This window comes from Canis lupus, chromosome 13 (assembly GCF_048164855.1).
Source record: "Canis lupus baileyi chromosome 13, mCanLup2.hap1, whole genome shotgun sequence".
NCBI classification, from domain to species: Eukaryota; Metazoa; Chordata; class Mammalia; order Carnivora; family Canidae; genus Canis; species Canis lupus.
This window is the reverse complement of record NC_132850.1, coordinates 39758833-39777112: the sequence shown is the minus strand read 5'-3', so window position 1 is coordinate 39777112 and position 18280 is coordinate 39758833. Positions and strand designations below refer to the sequence as shown.

General features: G+C 40.2%; 1 protein-coding gene and 1 long non-coding RNA gene across 18 annotated transcripts in view; one reads left to right on the top strand and one right to left on the bottom strand.

Annotated features, from left to right (window-relative positions):
- The window catches only part of ANKS1B (ankyrin repeat and sterile alpha motif domain containing 1B), a 1043873-nt gene that overhangs the window by 680746 nt on the left and 344847 nt on the right, over nucleotides 1–18280 (top strand). The window lies entirely within an intron of this gene.
- On the bottom strand, nucleotides 8538–10816 carry LOC140602949 (uncharacterized). Its single transcript, XR_012005969.1, has 4 exons — nucleotides 10748–10816; nucleotides 9817–9898; nucleotides 9597–9690; nucleotides 8538–9341 (listed from the first exon to the last, which is right to left on the bottom strand). It is a non-coding gene; the product is annotated as an uncharacterized lncRNA (long non-coding RNA).

Sequence of the window (18280 nt, the reverse complement as noted above, 5' to 3'; positions counted from 1 at the left end):
CCTGGCTGTGTTGAATTATTGTAGTTCTACATCCATGCCATACTTAACTATAATTCCATGTCTTTGCACACACTGCATCTTATACACATTGTTCTCTGACCAGAACATTCCCTTCCTGCACTCATTCTTAGCCTGGATAACTCTTACTTCAAAATCCCAGCTCAGAAGTTCCTTCTGAGAAGACTTTTACAAATTCTGTTGTGGTATTGCTCAACTATCCTTCACTGGCCTCCCACAGCACCCTATATACACCTTTAATGGGGCAATCTTATCATACAAAGCCAAATTACCTGCTTTTTTACCTAACTCCTTCCCATGAGAAAAAGAATCGTGTTTTGTTCAGTATTATTTTCCTACCACATTATAGGTCCTTGTATAGTTTGCTAGGACTGCCATAACAAAGTGCCACAAACTGTGTGGTGTAAGCCACAGAAATTTATCGTCACAGTTCTGGAGGCCAGAAATCCAAGACCATGGTGTTGGCAAGACTGGCTCCTCTGAAGCATGTGAGGGGAGGATCTGTTCTAGGCTTTCACTAGCCAGTAGTCTCCCTGTGTTTTCACATCATCTTCTCTGTGTGTGTGTCTGTGTCCAAATTTCCTTATCTTATAAGGACACCAGTCACATTGGATTAGGGCCCACCCTATTGATCTCATTTTTAACCTAATTAGCTCTGTAAAGTCCTTATCTCCAAATAAAGTCGCATTCTGAGGTACTGGGGGTTAGGACTTCAACATATAAATTTAGGAGGAACACAATTCCATCCATAACAGTCCTTAATAATGTTTATACATAACTATCCTTTATTATCCCTCATAGAGCTAAGCAGCTCATAATGGTCACACAATAAATATTTGATTAATTGAATTAAACTCAATCTACTTGAGGTTTACACGAGATTTATAATGCTCAGAGTCTGATGTTATTCTTTCATCAATGATAAGTGCAATCTCCCTGAAAACTTAGTTTCATATGCATGGGTAATTATATACAAGGTCATGCTGCTAGTTAATATGAGAAGCAGCAAGGCCAGAACTGAGAAATTCCTACCTCTCTGCCTTACACTCTTTCCATTTTACTTTGCAGCTCTGCTGGCCCCTAAATAAATCACATTTACAGGAAATATTCATTTGTTGGCCATCCTTATGGTTGATAACTATTGGTAGAAGAGCTCAATATAAATAATTTAATAAAATAACTACTGTTTAACAAAAACTTGTTATATATATTTTTTACATACATTATATTTACCTCTCCCACAGACGTTACAAAGTATGTATTATTATTATTCCAGTTTTAACCAATTGCAAAACTTAGAGAGATACCAAATATCTGGCCTAACCCACTCAAGCTCCAAATTCAGGCCAATCTTACTCCAAAGGGCAAAAATTTTTTCTCAATAAGATTTGCTGATGCAACATAATGTAGGTGAGCTGAGAAAAGGTATGGGCTCTGAACAAACAAAAAGAAAAACTTTGCCTCACGCAGAGATTAGGAAATCCAGACTAAGGAAATTCCCACCATACACAGGATTATAAAAAAAACAAAGAAACACATGTACCTCTAACTCAAGTCTGAGACCATCTAAATGGGAGTCATTCTATACATACAGAAGACATGACATCAAACAGGAGTAGCGTTCATGGAAGATATGGTTTACCCTCTGGTATAATCTTTTTTAAAGTTAATGAATTGTCATTATGAATTGCTATGTATTTCTACCCACCAGAAAACTCAAGCTAAAGAAACACAGAAATGATACCTTCCAGGTCATTGCATACTTGTCGCAGACTTCATCCCAGACTTCTTAATCTTGGAATATACCATGCACATCATAGACATTGGAAACTATCCATTCATTTAGGAACATATGATCTAAGAGAGTATTGAGAAACAAGAGCCCTATGACTCTCCTTAGAAGTTATAGAGGCATATTAGGAGAAGAGAAAAATACAATGAATAATTAATATAGGCCTCTAAATATCAGGTCATTGATTTCTGCCCCTTGAGGCCACAGAATTAAATTTCAGGTTGTTAAACTTTTACCTTCTGTCAGACTGAGCAAAGATGATTAGGATTCATATCCAAAGCATTGTGGAACATCTTGGGTTTCTAAGCCAATATCTGTTTAGATGGTTGGCAAGAAGAATTAGGTTTGTCCTTCCAAAGTTTTGAAGGAGATCTGGTAGTAAGAGGCCTAGAATCTAGAGTATCCCAAGTTTATTTGCCAGGAGCTATATTATACACCATTTTATCAGAAAGGAGTGATCCTGTAAAGAACAAGCTGGGCACTTATTATTCATCAGGCTTATAACTATGTAACCCATCCAGTTATTTGCTAGCTCAGAATGAAAAATATAGGCTGGCCAATATCTACTCTAGAAATCTCCTACTCTTAAAAAAAAAAAAAAAAGCAAGCAAAAAATCATATCAACTCAATCATTTAAGAACTGCTGGATAAATAATAATGAGGTTCTTTTAGTGGGGAATGGAATGGAGGGTATGCTATACAGTCAAAAAGTGTAATCCACTTACTTCCTGGTAATTGATTATGATACAGTAGAAATGAGAATACCATGTTAAATTCCTATTGCACTTTATAGTCTTTAAAACTATTATACATATGTTATCTCAATAAATCCAGGAGACTAAACAAATTCTATTCTCAGTTCTAGCATAAATGATATTTTTCTGCAATCTCTGAACAAGCTCAGATACAACCTAATTTTTTTCAAAACCCTCCCTCAATACTATGTCTGTTTGGATTCTCTTCTTTTCAAAACCAGGCTTCTTCAAAGAAATGTCTACACTTGCTAGCTTGCCCCTCAACTCAATACAATCAGGCCTTGATACAATTAGCCTCTGTCAACATCCTGAAATTATTTATAAATGGTGACTAATGAACTCTTAGTTCCCCAAGTACAGTCTATTCTTTCCAGTCCTCATTTACTCCATCTTTCTGTGGTCTTTGTTTCTGTTGACCACTTGTTTCCTCCTTGGCTTCTGTATCCATAGCATCTCCTGCCCCAGTAGCCACCCCTTCTCTGGCTCCTTTGTAGACTTCCCTGCCTCTATTTCTCCCCTGGGGTATCTCTTTTCCTCTTCTCTCTCACTCCACACATTCACCTTAAGTGACCTCACTTACACTCAACAAAAACAAAAATTTTTTACTTCTATGCTATACTGACACCTCAACCTCAAAGTGCCTAAAAGTGGAAAGATCTTTCCCCAAAACTTTTTCCACGAGAAAGTGATCAGTTAGAATGGAATGGTGATGAGAAATCAAATTAAGTGAGACTAGAGAAAGAGCCACCAATTTGGCAACATAGAGGCCACTGGAGAACTTGACAAGAGCACATTCAGTGGAGTAAGGAGTACAGAAGCCGTAATGCATTGAGTTGAAGACATAGTATAGTGGACAACTATTGAAGGAAGTTTTGCTGAGAATATGAAATAAGAAATAAGCAGGGTGGTTTGGAGGTCAAAGGAAGAATTTTTTAAACAGAAAAGATTGGAGTCATGTTTGGCTACAAAAAGGAATGATCAGATAGGAATGTCAGATATTGATACTGGAAAAGAAAGTTGAATGAATGAAGTTGAGAAGGGTTGGAATTCAGAGATAAGTGGAGGAATTGTCTTTGATGGGGATATTCCTATTGTAGTAGTAGGGAAGACAGAGGATCGGTATTATCATGATTTTTTATAAAGAGTGATGAGAATATGGAGGCATATTTCCTCTAGTGGTTTTTATTTTCTAATGAATTATGAGACAAGAACATGGAATCTGAGATACTCTGCTGAGGAGATGTAAAGAGTCATTCCAGAAAGTGAGCAAGAGAATTTGCTAGAAAAATGAACTAGAGCTATAGGACTATGTCAAGGATTTATTTGATATTTTTGATCATTATTCTCAGTAGGAATTGCAAAGACTATAGACTACTGTACTTTAAGGTACAGGATTAGTTTCATAGTCTGGCTTCTTCTACTTGGTGTGAGATCACAGGCTGGTTACTTAACCTCCGTGAGCATCAGCTCCTCAAGTGCAGAGAGGAGACAGTACTACCTAGTTCACAAGGTTGTGGCAAGAACTAGATTAGGGCTGGCTGTGTGCTTTCAATAGTCAATGAATCATGATCATGACAAGAGTGCTTGTTCCATTTAGTTAGCAAGCCACTTTGGAATTACTGACAGCACAATGATACACAGAAATTGCCACAAGGCTTCATTGCTCTTGCCTTCATAATCCACCGGATACAAGGAAGACACTTACATGAATTATGCTAGAAATACCAAAATTCTTATAACCTATCCATTTCATGACCTTATATCAAATAACTGTGAAGGATGTTAGGAAGTTATGGCCCCTTAATTCACTCTTACTCACCACAGACCTTGATTAATCAATAGTACATACTCTCAAAGAACTGAGCCACACAAAGAACTTAGCAGCCACACAGTGGTACATGTTGTTGGCAGAGTACTGTGGGACTTCCAGGGAAACTGGACTGCATTTAGCACTTTCCCTGAGAAACATAATCAAGGACACCCACCCACTCACGGCAATGAAATGTTCCCTTAATTATGGTTGATCCAATTGTGATAATTAATTTTTAGGAGTATATTTAAATATTCGAGAGTCTAGTAGCTTTGTCCTCAAGTATACCTAACCTAATCTTGTATCCAGACTACAAAATATATCAACAAATACTATGAAGTTTATTAACACAGATTATGAAGACCATAGCATTTTAATATATAACCCTGTGTGTTTTAAACCTGCATCTTAAAAAAAATTTTTTAAAGAAAAGCCTGCATCTTTTATCCTTTAACATGTGTTAACAATCTAAAGTGTAAAGTAGGTAAGCATTTATGAGGGGGCTCCCAGGAAAATCTTTTTGACTGTATTTCCTGGGTGACTAATCCATTCATTTCTAAGGAAATACCTATTGTATACCTACTATACTCATCAAACTGTGCCAATTGTGGCAGAAACTACAAAGAGGCATAACACAGGCTCCTGTTAAAGATCCTACGGTCTACTCAGTGAGCTGGGACTAGCCTAAGAATGCTAAAAAGCTGTACACATTCAACTAGCAATAAAGGACAACAGTGTGTTTTCATGGCATACAATATAACCATGGGAGAAATAAATGTTAGAACTTATGAATTTCTACGAGCCCCGAAAAGGAGGAGATGTCTGTACACCAGAGTGGTCAGGGAAGCTCTCTGAAGGAAATGGGCTTGGATAGGATTTGTGTAAACAGAAGATGGGGCCAATGATATAATTTTGAATGAAATCATAAACAAAGGTAGTGAGATGGCAAAATGCATGAACAAAAGAGATACTGACCTGCCATAATCCTAGGGATCGTGTCATGCCTCCATGAGTGAAAGTGCTGTTTGCCTGTGAAATCACAGTTCACGTGCTGCTCATGCACCATATGGGAAGGCAGCTTAATGATCCATCCTATCTGTGCCCAGAGAGCCTCCCCCTGATGGCAGCACATGTGAGCACATCACACATACAGACAGCAAAGGAGGATGAGCATGGAAACATCTGTCTGACTGATTGGCCATCTATTTCCAGGTAATCCTGAAGAAAACGAAGTTATTTGAGTTACATCAGCTTCTCCAAACAAGCTCATCTTCTGAGGGCTAATATGGTGTCTCAAAGCCAACAGCAAATCTGTATTCAGTAATTTAATGTCATCTGGAATTCCCTCCTATCCTCCAAAACTAAATTTATTCACCTGTTAGATCTTTTGCGTCTTAAAAGATATTCCCTTCTGTATGTTACCAATATCTAAGGAAATCATCCTCACCTCCACTTTGGAACCATGACCACTGCCAAGACAACGACCGACCTCCTCAGCTCTAAAACTCGGCTTGTTTAAGATGCTCCAATAATTCAAGTGGAGAAGCATTTGCTTAGCTGCCACTTTTGCGTGCCTGACATTACGCGGGAGCTCCTAAACAACAAATGTCGATTATAATAATGATGATAATAATAATGATAATAATCATAAATGCTTATATAATGCTTATATCCTAGGCACCATTCTAAGTATTTCACATGTATTAACTATTTTAATTCTTTTGGAATGAGTAATATACCCAACCTCTCCTCTCCTGAAGCTTACAGTCTACTGGGTGGAGAAACAAACAGGAAAACAGATCACGTCAGCGCAATAACTGATTGGCACTATCATTCAGAGTAGAGTGGTAGCATCACAATGAGTATCTCAGGCAAGGCTCCACAGACGGGGTCAGATTTACACCAGCTCTTGATGGATTGGGAAAATTTGCAGCCTGACAAAGGCTGAGTGATAGAGCAGCCTTTCAGGCAAATGAAACTCACGTAATGGACACGGAGGCACATGAGGGGACACCCAGTGGTTTGGGTCCCATTGAGATGCAGGAGACAAAAACAAAAAGAGGCAATACACAAAACCAGAGAGGTCAACATGGGCCAGATCAAGGAGCGTCCATTTTTATTCCAATCCAACGTGGATCTACAGGGTTCTGTCTGTGAAACCAAGGATATGTTTATTTATTTCTGTCTTTTGATAGGTGTAAATCCCGGCTTTCCTCCCCTGCTCTGTACCCTCAGCAACTTTTAGTTTGATGTGCCTTAAGGAAAGGTCATTGCAGGGTCTTCTCTTGCCTTGTCACCCCCCACCGAACCTCCCAGGGAGCGCTCACTGTCAGGTGACTGACTGGCTAATCATCAGCCGGTGGCTGTAGGTGATCATCTGTGCTGCCTGGCGAGGCTGGGTCCGGAGACAGTAATTACATTGGCATCAGTGGCAACTTCTAGTGTCACAGATCCTGTTAGAAATCATTTTATTGATACCAATTCAGAAGATTGTTCTCTAGCTCAGGGAAAACAGTGCACATTAAAAAGCTGTAATCAGAGCTTACTATTTCCAAAGCAGTCTTCAGAGCCGAAGTCTAGATGCAGAAAATTAAGGCTCCTCGGCTTCCTGTTACCCCACAGCCTAGACAATGACAGTACTAAATGGGGTCTTCCTCGTGTCCTAGAGAGCACTCTTGGAAATGAGAAAGGAAGAGGCTTGGCAAATGGATGACTGGATGCCCATGACGGGTTAACTATTTGATTTATCACCTCGCCCTCTTGCAAGAAGGTGATTCACATTAGAGACACAAGAACAATTTAAACAATTCCATGGTAGCAAGGGAATTTGGAGAGATGGACTGACAGAAAAAGAAACAGTTTTTAAATTTTTTTGAAGTTACATGTATATATTATATGTACATATAACTATATGTGTATATATACACAACATACAAATAAAACTTAAATGCAAACAATGTCCTTCATCTTCTCCCCACTCCTAACCCTACTTTCCAGAAACAAATACCTTACACATTTCTGTGCTTCGTGCTTCTGGAAGTGATCTCCATATAAGATGCATGTATCCCTAATTTTCGCTCTAGGTATCATATACTGACAGAGTAAATGACATTGAAGGTGAGGATTTAGCTTATTCATACCATCATTTTTCCTTCTCTTCTACCTGCTACCCACCACCAATAGAGTTAGAGACTGAATCTTGGCCCACAAAATCAGGTTCTATGAAATATCAATTTTTAGTGTATTAAATCAACTTAGTTTGGTCTCCAATGCAGCGCTAGTATAAAATTCCACCACCGTCAGCATCAGCCTCTGATGTCTTCCCATAATACTTGAGACCCAAGTGTTGCTAGACAAATAGGGAAACTGTGTTTTGTGGGGGGTCCCTGCAGAAGTCTTCATTGTCCAAGCTTGCAGTGGTACTAGGAAGTACCATGTTGCTCTATCTCCATGCCCCTCGTGGGGTGTGGAAATGTTTGTCAGGGATAAAAAACACCCCGTCCCTCGGGTCCAACTCCCACCCTGATGAGGGTAGGCCTCTATGATGTGTGGTGGGCCACACCATTCACACAGTGAATGAAACGCAATAAGTAACCTAGAACTTACCTTTTACTTATTTGTAATATTTGTTTTCTATTCCCTGTCATTCCTGAGTACGTTTCCCTTCTCTTTCATTTCTGCCTTTATTTGTTTTTAGGTGTTTACAGTCTCCATGATGCTGCATATTTTTCTGCCCTACTGTTTTCTTAGGGATCCCCTTTCCCAGTCTTCCTGTCCCAAGCTGCACTTGTTCTCTGAACTGCCTCATAGTCATCACTCTGAAACTCTTTTGTCATTGCACCGTTGAATCGAATCCATTGTTTCTTGGATGTTTTACTCTCTCCTGATTAGATTTTCTCATACTGCTGGAGCATACACTCAAATAACTTTAAAAAATAACTGAAAAATACATGACAGGTGAATTTCGAAGCCTTGTGAATCTAAAAAAGCCTGTATTCTGCTCCCGTGGTTGATTAATACTGTAGTTTAGTATATAACTCCAGGCTGCATCTAATATTTCTCAGAGCTTAGAAGACATTGCTCCTTTGTCTTGTTGCATTTGATGTGGTTGTAGGAAAGTATGACGTTGATTTCTTTACAGGTGATCTTTTTCCTTCTCAGAAGTTTTCAGGATCTTCTCTTTATCCTGGTGTGTCACTAACTTGTGACTAAGTGGGTGTCTTTTTCATCCTGTTTCACACTTGTTAGGCACTTTAAATATAAAGATACATTCTGGGAAATTCTCCTCTATTATTTCTTTGGTCATTTCTATCCTTTCATTTTCTCTATTGCCTTTTGCAGACTTTTATTAGCCAGATATTAGACTTCCTCACTTCCCGAGTGTCACTTATCCTTGTCCTAACATTTACCATTTCTTTCTATTTTATCTTATACTCTAAGATATTGAGTTTAATCTTTAATTTTTTTAACTTTGGCAATAATATGTTTAATTTCCCAAAGCCTTTTCTTCTTCTCTGTTCCTTTTTCGTGGCACCCTTTACTTTTCCCTTATCTATAATGTTGCTTTGAATCTGTCAAGGGATTCCAGTTAGAAGATGGTTATTTTCATTTTGAAATTCTTTCCCTTGAATTATCTGTAGAGTTAGCCTTTCTATTGTGCTTTGTTTTTAGCTGGGCCTTCCTCAGTCATACCACAGGCTGTCTTTCAATGATGGTAGCTGGTGGTTGTCTATTCAAATTTCAAGAAGAAGCAGGAGAAAAGCTAACTGGAAGCTCTGTGCACATAGGTACCTTTTTTTTTTTTTTTCTAGGCTTCACTTTGTAGTGAGCGGAATGTCCCTGTAATGATCAGGGTGTTGCAAATACTACCACACTAATTGCTCTTGTTCTCTGAAGAAATGTTCTTCAGATATCTTTAGAAAATAAGCATCTATTTTCTTCTTGGCCTGAGGAGAGAGATGAATGCCTGGGGAGGGGAGGGAAGGGGTTACGGAGGCAGTTTTGTGCATAACATTTTGTTATTAATTTGTCCCCAATTTCTGTCCACTTCTCAGTGTCCCCTTTCACCCTACCCTCCTTCTCTCGGGCTGAAACCCCTGGGGTTTCAATGGGCAAGTTGGGTTCCTTTTTTGATTCAGGAAACATATCAGGCTTAAGCTACCTCTGCTTCAGTGTGCTATTCAGGGCTTTTCTATGCTCTTTTTGACTTCTGGATACTTACTGAAACCTCTCATACTCTTATAGCTTTTCTCCAGTTATCTTCATAGTTGTAAGATCATGAGACTTTTATTCCTTTTTCACATTTCTACTGGGACCTAAGTGGGGAAAAAAAAGATAAACAGATGGGCTCAGTACACATCTTGAAATAGAAGCCAAGGGGCATATTCATACATTCTCACTTTATTCATTAAATGACACCAAGTGAGGAAAAAAACAGTTACCTCTAAAAAGCAGTAGTAATAGCAGGAAGACACAGTTCCCAATGGAGCCCAGATATTTCTTCCACGGAGAAGGAGCACAGTGCTGTGGTGAAAAGGATAGACTCCACCTGTATTTCAAGCCCAACCTGAGACTTACAAGTCATGTTATCTTGAGTAACTTTCTTATTGGCTCTCTCCTTCAGTTTCCACATGTGGAAACAGGCATGCCAATAACTCCATGTTAATTCCATTGGCTTCAGGTAAGATTTTATCAGACCATCCACATAAAGTACTGGGAACAGCAAGCTCAAGTGTTAGTCGTCATCACCACTATTTATTGTCCAATGTCAGGACAAGAAGGCAGAGAAGTAGAGCCACTACAATAATATCATATCCTTCTAAGCACAGTCATCCTGGTGTAAATTAACTTTAGTTAGGTCACAAGTTTTCTAGCTTCTCTTGCCTTGGAGTCCTGAAGGAAGTGATGGCACAGAGAGTCATTCAAAAAATATTAGTGGACCACTAGAAACATGACTGTGGACATGGGCTATTACCTTTGCAGCAACGTCTTGAACTAAGGGGAGAGAAGAGAAATAAGAGCTTTTGAGGCCAACAGTACTGTGGCTGTGAGGAGAGGAAATGAGCAGATACCATAGGAAGCTTTCTTAAAACCTCAGATGAGGTTTTCTGAAGGAAAGTGATGGTTCCTATTTTCATGATAAAAAGGCTGAAACTGCATGTGGCATGGCACCTTGTACTCAGGTTCCTGTTACCCTGATACCCTCTACTTACCACACATGGAAAATTGAAGTAAATACACAAAGAAACTATATAACAATGCACAGTTTACTATGCATTTTAGCTTAAATTTCCAGCCCCAAGTCCTCTTTGCAATACCATTCCTTAACCTCAAACAACGGAAACAAAATGAAACAAAACAAAACTACCTTACCTGCTATAAGTGGCCATTCAGTGGGCTTGATTCTACGTGATCCCCACAATTTTTTGAGGTAAATAATAATCATTCTAATTGAATAGATTAGCAAACAGGAGCAAATTCAGGCTCAGAGAAGATAAGTAACCCATGACTGATAAGTAGAGGCACAATTTACAAGCCCAGGTACATTATCATTGCTTTATTATATATATATATATATATATATATATATTCTTATCTACCTGTAACATCAACATCCTCTTTTATTTGCATTTTACTTACTGCCTTCCACTTCTCACCTTTGAAATAAAAATCACCTATTCCCAGTTTTATACCTAATCTAACCCCTCTGCATTATATTTAGAATTCTGTATTACTTTTTCTGAGTCTTTCCTCCTGTTTCTTCCTCCCAGCTCATGTTTTTAACCAATGTGATTTCTACTTGCTGAAGCACCTTCCCCTTGAGCCTCCCTGTCCATCTGTCCTCTGAGGGCCCCTCACCTGCCTTCTTTCTCCCCAGCTTTCATCTGGATGATCCCTTTTCCCTCATTCTGCAGCCTCCAGAGAGGCCCACATTTCACCACCTCCTCTCAATCCCAACACTAGTTGCAGTTCAGCATTTTTGCTTCCCACCAACCTTTTCTGTTGCTATGGAAACCGAGAGGCAGTTCTGGAAGGAGGGGGAGTCTTGGAGCGCAGTCACTGCTGGCCTTGGTGTAGGAGGAAGATGGTAGGCAGCTGGGGTAGGGGGAGGAGAAGAAGAGAGTCTAGAGAACTCAAAATCCGAACCCAACCAGTTCCTGATGAAGAAAGGGACTTCTCCACTCCCTCGGTGAGATAAAGAGACGGCAGGGGGAGAGCAGCCCCGTGCCGGGGCTGGCTTAGCAGCTGCATCTTTCGGATGGTTGAACAGAAGGAGGCTGAGTGGGTGGCCCCCTGTGGTGACAGAGCCTGGTTCCCAGGCTGCTTGTAATCTGTCCTTAATTTGCCACTGAGGAAGTTAACTTTATGTAGGTAGCTAAGAAAAACGAAGGCTCAGGGGAGCCATCATCACAGAAAATAAATATGCTCCCATTATAAATGAAGTAACAGGATAATGTACGGTCTCAGAAGATGATGAGACAGGGAGAAATGGCCTGTAGCTAATGAAAAGTTTAAGCTAAATATTAGGAGAAAGAGCTTTACAGAAATGTTTGCTTTCCAAAAACAACCAAGATGAAGTAGAGAGTGTTCTCACTAGCACATAATTTAGCCCATGGCTTCAAGGAGTGTACTATTTGAGCTTGGCAAAAGGCCTAGGACTCTCAGGCTTTGTCATATAATTTGAAGACCAGGACTTCCGTATATACTGTGTAACCAGTTTTGTGCCAAAGGGGAGAAATGACTGAGAACTGGAATCCAAAAGTCAGAAAGGTGGACCTGAAAGTGAATTTACCTGAATAAGCATAAGCTCGTTAAGAAAGCAAAAATAAAGGGACTCATGAAATCCCATACAACATATCACTTGTTCTTTAAACCAACGAGTGTTTGGGGAGGTTCATTGTGTGTCTGAGACCATACAGGATCCTGGATTTTGGAAAAGCAGGTGGGGAAGCAAGTGGGAGCATAACACAGATGAACAAGTAATGGCCACTGGTTTTTCCAGAGCTTCTGGCTTAGTGGAAGAGACAGACTCACCATAAGCAAAATGTTACAAGGCAATCAAGCTAGTTTTCCACATTGGTTCCTTCTAAATGCCATGGAGCATCATGAAGGTCTTGCTTACTTCTGACTGGGGGTAGGAGGGAAGATTGCGTAGAAGTGGGTCTCTGAACTGGTCATTCATGAAGGAGTTGAAGAGGTCAGCTGGTCAGAAATGCAGGAAGAATTTCTGGGCAGAAGAAAGAGCACGCACCAATAGCCACGAAGATATGACTGTGCAGAGCATGTCGAGAAATACAGGGATGTCGCTGGAGGCTCAGTGTGTGTGTGTTGGGGGTGGGAGAGGCAGGAAAGGAGGTTAAAGAGATAAATCTGGACCAGATACCATCCTCTCAAATGCCATCTGATGGGGTTTAAACTTAATTATATTAAAAAAATGCTAGGAGCAGCACCGCGTCCTGGTAAGATTTGTGTGTTAACACTCTGACTTGGGTGGCAGTGTCAAGGATGGATGCAGGGAATAGAAGGACTTTAAGTGGGAGGACTGTGAGGGGATGTGAAAAGACCGATAAAGTCAGGAATATTGTGGCAGAAGAATGGGTAAATGGGAAAATTTGATTTTGGGAGAGAGACGGAGAGATCAAGGATGACTGAGGCTTGTCAGTGTAAATTCAGCCTCAACAAGTAAAAGTTCCTTCTACAAAAATATGTTTGCCACCATCTAATCTGGGTTCACATCCTATTGCTTCAAGGGCTGCAGGGGAAAAAAAGTCAATTAAACCTTACTCTACCAGCCTCCCTACCACATGGTTCCTAAATATAAGGTTTATCTTTTGTGTTTCACAAAGCAAAATCACATGCTAAGATACAAAAGTGGAACAAATTGCTGAAGATTATTTTTAAAGCTTGTGAGCCAGTGGCAGCCATCAATCAATCTACCTTGATGTGCCATGGAGACACCTGATACCATGGCAAAGGGCAGGGGTCAGACACTGGCATGGGTAAAACTCCACGATGTGTGGACAAAATGGGTATTAGTGGCCAGTAGGTTTTTTAAAAAGGGATTGTTATGTCCCTCTAAAATTGACCATGACCAAAATCCCAAATTGGATAGTGGTTATTACCTTGTGATTTACTCAAATAATAAACAGGAATAAACCTCAGGTGAGCAGTCACCCCGCTCGTGTGCACCTAGAGTTTGAAGTTTTTGCATTCCTCATTTTTGATGCAGTCATCGCTTCAGATCCGAGTGTTACACCAACATCTTTTGAAATGCTGAGGAGATGAGGGATGACAGATCAACACAACCTGAAGGGTTCTTCCCCTATTTAACCAGGCAGGATTGCCTTGTTTGTCTCATACGCAGTTAGGCAGATGTACTGAAACCAGTTTTAAACCAGTTTTTGAGCTCCCGGTTTTTGAGACTGGGAGGAGCATGAGGAGAGAGAACCACCTTCCAGGTTGTCTGCTCCCCATTTGGGTTCTAAATTTGAGCGTGCCTCCTCCTCACCACAGGTGGAATTACCACCTTTCCAGCTCAAGACCGACACTTGCCCCTCCACCCACTCTCTGGTTCAAACCATACCTGAAGCAGCACATGACTAAATTCTCACCCACTTTATGTGACTGCATGTCAAACAATTCTTCCTGCTAAGTTAGCCCTGTTGCAGGGCCCCTTTTCCCATCACTGAGGCGGCCCTGTCTCATTTGTCTCATTCCCAAGACTTCATTGGAGGCTCCCTCCTTGAGTCTTGCTCCATCCTCCATGTCACATGGCCCATTTTTTTTTTCTTATTAAAGGTTTTAACCAATGGCTTACTTTGAGCTAAATGACTAAGACCCTGACACCCACTGACAGACTTAGGCCCTTCTGCCTGGAACCATGAGTGTGGCCTAACACAGAATCCCCTGTGCCATTGGGAAGGGAATACTGCTCACATGCACACACTCAAATTCTTCTTTATCTTGGGCTGTCAATTGGAACTACCCACCTGAACTGTGTCCTGCTATTGATATATTCCCCTGGGGCACCATGCTACACCCCCCCATGCTCGCCTCATAGACTCAAGCTCCTACAGCTACAACTACAACTGAATCAGTTCCTTGGCTCTTGTTCTGTCCCAGGAGGACGAAGGCTCCTTGTCCTGGTGCTGAAACAGCCTCCACCTGCACCATCCTGCTGCAGGACCCAATCATGCCCAGAAGAATCCAGTCATAGGGCCTTTTGCTCTTTAACCCGTCTCCCAGCTCCCAGCCAAAAAGTGGCTCTATTCTCTGGGACATTCCATTCTTTTGGCTTTCCTGATCACCTGCAGTGCCATTTCCCCAGATTGCTACTACACAATGCCATTCCTGCTAGGCCTCAGAACTTTTCTTGTTTTCTTGGATCTTACCTCTGTATTCTCTCTCCCTTCTACTGCAAACAGTGGCAGGATTGGATTACTTCCACCCAATAGACTGGAAAATTTCTCATAATGCCAGACCACACGCTGGCACTGAGTGGCTGAGAACCAGGTCAGAAAATCAAGTGATGAAAATTTATTTCAACCAATTTAAGAGGAATATACAGATGAACAGGCCAGTTCCTGTTTATTGACTGGAATCTCAGGAGCCATTCAAACAGGTTCAGATAAGCTGTCAGTTGAAGGTAAGGGCTCCACCACAAAACTCTAAGCAGGCGTAACAACATTCTAATGGGAAATAGTGGGCTCTCAGATAAAGGCTTCCTTTGCTAATGGCCTGGTTGTCTGAATCAGAATTTTAGACAACCTCATTCATGGTCTGTGTCCTAATTTCACCAACCATGTGGTTGAGACAGGACACTAATAATGCTGTCTCTTCGTACGGCAAGCTACAATACTATTTATAGAATGTTGGTGTTTGAACGAGGCTTTTTTTGAAATCTATTACACTATGCAGCTACTGTGTGGTTTTTAACTAATTAGTACCATGAGGCAAGAAAATATTGTGCACATTTTATAGTTGAAGAAATAGAGTCATATAGGTTACATGACTTGCCCAAGGTCATTTGGCCAACTGGTGGAAAGAACTTAAAACATCTTTGTAGGTGATGTTATTTTTAGTTTTCAATGTGTATTTCTGACATAGCATCTTTTTATAATACATTTTATAAGGGTCTTTTCAAATAAATTGTGTTCATCCTTATCTCAGCAAATGAAGATTCAGTTTCATAAAAGGAGGTGTAATCTGTGGTAGACACAGTCAAAAAAGAAAGCCTTCTCAACCCTCTGCTGAGGGAGCTATGGCATAGACTATGACACCTAGAAAGCTATGATGATTTGACACCTAAGACATCCATGTAAGGGATTGCCAAAATTCCTAAAGAGAATGTAAGGCTGGCTAAGTATTTCTAAGACTGCATGGCCCTTTGTGCAGCCAGGTTTATTGATTAGATATTGCCAGTGAATTCCCTTTATTTTTTTTAAAGATTTTATTTATTTATTTATTCATGAGAGATACAGAGAGAGAGAGAGAGAGAAAGAGAGAGAGAGAGAGAGAGAGGCAGAGACACAGGCAGAGGGAGAAGCAGGCTCCATGCAGGGAGCCCGACGTGGGACTAGATCCCGGGTCTCCAGAATCAGGCCCTGGGCTGAAGGCAGCGCTAAACCGCTGAGCCACCGGGGCTCCCCCTGAATTCCCTTTAGAGAGGCAAATAATTCCTTATTGGAGGCAACCCTTTCAGGGTACTGTTATGTTTAAAGGGAAAGCCATCCTTTTATAAGTCTTCACTAGATAAAACATCATGAACGTTTTACTTTTCTGATTCTAGGGATTTTCCCCCTCAAAACTCATAGCTAACTGTTTTCTTTTTTGTGAACGCTGATAAATGACGAGAATCTGCTTGGGTTATTGTTACCATCCCAGAATCAGGAAGTATCAGCATTATTGCTGTCAAACTTAAAAAAAAAAAAAATGAGGTGAGTGAGAGAAGTACTTGAGAATGGGATGGTGCTAAATAGTGGACTAAGATGGCATTTGTCATCGCTATCTCTGTGAACATCTCCACTGCAGGCCCTCTCCTACATGAACCTTTCTCCCATTATTTTCAGCATACCAATCTCAACATGATATTTTACAGGCAAATTATTCAGTCTAGTGAGGTGGAAGTTTGCCTGTGGGCTTGCTGAGGGTGTCTTGGAAGATTGAGATCCTTCAGCAGAAAGTTGCAATTCCACTTCTCAAAAAATAAGCTCTTCTTATAGCACATGTCAAGTATATGGATTCTATGCTATAATCCTCTCCCAAGGTTAAGTTGTTTTTTTTAATTCAAAGTTTTCATTATGACTCAATACTTAGCTGAATGTTTATTTTTCCCCAAAATATTTATTGGATATACTAATAGACCTACAATATCATCATACATTTACCCTGTTTACATTTTGTTTAGACCAAAAGGGGCTAGAATCTTAGTCTCTTAGAAAGGAACTTGGAAAAAAAAAAAAAAGAAAGAAAGGTCCTTGGAGATCATATAGAATAATCCCCTTATAAATTTCCTTATAAATAAAGAAAACAAGGTATGGGGTGTTTGTGACTTTGCAAAAGTCACACAACTATTTTAAACTCCTATTGGAAATGGAAGAGTATAAATAAAATTAAAAATAAGTACAGAACTCTGATGGAAGAGCCCAGGCATTCTGAAACTTTGTTCGGTGTTCTTTCCCCTTCCCCTGGGCTCTCAATGTGCTCTGGGGAATATGGCAGGATACATGGACGCAATCAAAGTCATTAGACAAAACATGACATATCTTTCTAGTGCATCAGTTTTGCTCAGTGATTTGAAGCAGGGTGAGCAAGGTGGGAGAAGGAGTGGAATCTCTTCTTTTTTGTATAAAGGAAAACAGATATTTTATGGAATTGAATATAAAATGTATTTAAATGTCAAAAATTAAAATGCCATGCTTCAAAGAAATTTCATGTTTGCAGGTTACGCCCTCAGAAACCCCCTTTCTTTTTTTTTTTTTTTTTTTTTTGAAACCCCCTTTCTTTATCTGCCATCCAGAGGTGCTCATTCTCATTCCTCTGGCAGTGGGAGCACCTTGGTAGGAAAGTTCAAAAGCACGTTGTGTTACCCTGAAACTTACCACTTAGCAGAATTAACCCGAAAATAGGTGCCTAAGTCACCCATGTTCTCTTCTCCCAAAACTCCCAAGACTATTCACAATGTTTTCATAGGGCCCATAAAGTCTGGGGCTACTGTGAACCACAACCAGACAATCAACTTTCACTGAATTTCTCAAGCTATTCTATGAAAAAATAAAGACATCAGTTCGGGGTGGGGGGGTTATTTTGTTTTCTGGGGGTTTTTTGTCTTTTATGTAGTGTCAAAAAGTATTCCAAAATCTTTCCTGTCTTCTAGTTTTCTTTTGTGTTTGTGATAACATGTAGGGAGCGGGTCTGGTTTTTCCCTTTATAGACAGAAATGTCTGGCTCCTTTTAAAGCTTTTTGAAAGTATTACGTAGACATTAAATTTTTTTTTAAGGAAAAGGTCCCAGATTTCATCTCATCCATCACATGCCACCTTTTAATCATTTGTTCCCCAACAGCCCCACCTCCAGAATCCTGAATACGAGAAACCTGACACCATCCTTGATTCCCTCCTCTTTACCTTACTCCAGATCAGTGAGTCACTAAGTATTCTTGATTTTACCTCTGGACGTTTCTCAAATCTGTGACCATGAACTTTATCTGTGCCCCAAATCATCCTCAGAACTCTTGCCTGGGTCCAATCAGTAGCTCAATCCAGGACATGTCAATGCGTTGTAAGAATGAAATCTTGAATTAGCTTATAGTTACATGGTAGGCCAAGCATCAGCATGCCATGATGAGCAGGGCCCAGAACAGAGTCCTGGGTACATTTCTCAGATATTAAGTATGGATGATTGAGT